Raw genomic sequence first — 1,560 nt, 5'->3', positions numbered from 1 at the left:
ATTTCTAAAAATAATACAGTTATAAATTAAATACTGTATAAAATAACATACTCATCAAATTTAGTACGATCTATTATTGGATAGTGATACTGATTTTTCCCAATGTGAGCTTATTCCATACAGTCATTCACTCTGTATCTTTAACAGGGGGAGGCGGTGAATTGACATAGTCTGGAATAAGAACTTCTGAAATATCTATAGCTCCTATGTCTACAACAGAGTTTCATAATTAAATAATACTAACTAGTATTATCATACTACTGAATTGTCTGTTTATTTATCTGCATCTATGTCAGAGCTTTGTGTATCACTGTCAGTATCTTATGATAACATAAAACAAAAATAATAGGCTGTTATGTGGTATACCTTCATCCTTGCTAAGGTCATCAAATGTGTCGAAAGTCTCATCATTTTCGGTATAAACCAACTCAAAGCAGACATTGCACGTGTATACACGATACACGAGTATTTAGACGAAAAACAGGTCTTCTAGTACATACAAGTATATACAAGAACCAAAAATGAGTAGACGGAGTCTGAGGAGACGATTTTCATGTATTTATATTAACTATTAATAATTAAAGGGTGTGTCCACGTAGCAGTCAAAATGGCAGTTAGTTTGCTTAACCATGGATCTTTGATGGTCTTTTTAGTCCTTCTAGGAATAGCAGATGATGAAAACAGCAATAGAAAAGGTAGTAAAGATATTATCATTTCAAATATTCAACATTTAAGTACAGGATACATGAAAAGTAAATGAAAAATCACCAAAATATAGACGAATTTGGGAAGCAATAAGTAAATGTACATACACGAAAGTTTGCCATTGAATACAAGTACATACACGACCTGCTTTTTCAAAATACAAGTAAATACAAGTACACGAAAATTCCAGTAGACGTGCAACCTCTGACTCAAAGTCTTCCATAGCAGTACAGCTGGTAAGTCAGTGCGTGATTGCGACCTGACTTAGTGCTAGCTGCGCAAGCGGGGGGGGTCCAACTACACTAAAGGGGGGTCCAACTACTCGCGAGCGCTTGGACCCCCGGTCCAAATAGAAGGGGGGTCCAACCACCCTCCAACACCGGGCTGCCCCGGACTGGGGCTTCACCTATTTTCATGGAATAAGGACTGATATGGAGCTAGTAAGGACATAGAACAAACTACTGAGTAACTGTGCAATTAAATGATTATATTATTTTATTGTTAAAATTTAGGGAAGCCATGAATCCCCCTTGACTAATGCTGGGAACAAGGCCGCTCTACTAGTCCCATCTTTCTCAGTTCTAAGTCCACTTTAACTCTCTCATTTTTATTTCTGAATTTATTTGCTGTCATTGTTATCTTAATTCTCATTTTCCTTGATTGTTGATTTATTTTTATTTATTTATATTTATTACTATTATTTTTACTGTTGATCATTATTCATTTCCACTTTTCTTTTTGTTTTCCAGGGGCCTAGCAGTTCAGTCTTGCTGGGATGTCTGTACTGTATTATCAAACTTACTCAGTTTGGTTTATTGTAAATAAATTATATTACCTTTGAGATGCATTTCAATG

General features: G+C 35.4%; 2 long non-coding RNA genes across 2 annotated transcripts; one reads left to right on the top strand and one right to left on the bottom strand.

Annotated features, from left to right (window-relative positions):
* Positions 1-135: 135 nt before the first annotated feature.
* On the bottom strand, positions 136-434 carry LOC109588321 (uncharacterized). Its single transcript, XR_002188076.1, has 3 exons — positions 367-434; positions 259-320; positions 136-210 (listed from the first exon to the last, which is right to left on the bottom strand). It is a non-coding gene; the product is annotated as an uncharacterized LOC109588321 (long non-coding RNA).
* A 484-nt stretch (positions 435-918) lies between these two features.
* Positions 919-1,560, top strand: LOC109588320 (uncharacterized). The gene is made up of 2 exons (XR_002188075.1): positions 919-1,170; positions 1,218-1,560. It is a non-coding gene; the product is annotated as an uncharacterized LOC109588320 (long non-coding RNA).

Source organism: Amphimedon queenslandica, unplaced genomic scaffold, assembly GCF_000090795.2.
Source record: "Amphimedon queenslandica unplaced genomic scaffold, v1.1 AMPQUscaffold_12162, whole genome shotgun sequence".
NCBI lineage: Eukaryota > Metazoa > Porifera > Demospongiae > Haplosclerida > Niphatidae > Amphimedon > Amphimedon queenslandica.
The sequence above is the reverse complement of the archived record's forward strand: the minus strand, read 5'-3'. Positions and strand labels throughout refer to the sequence as shown.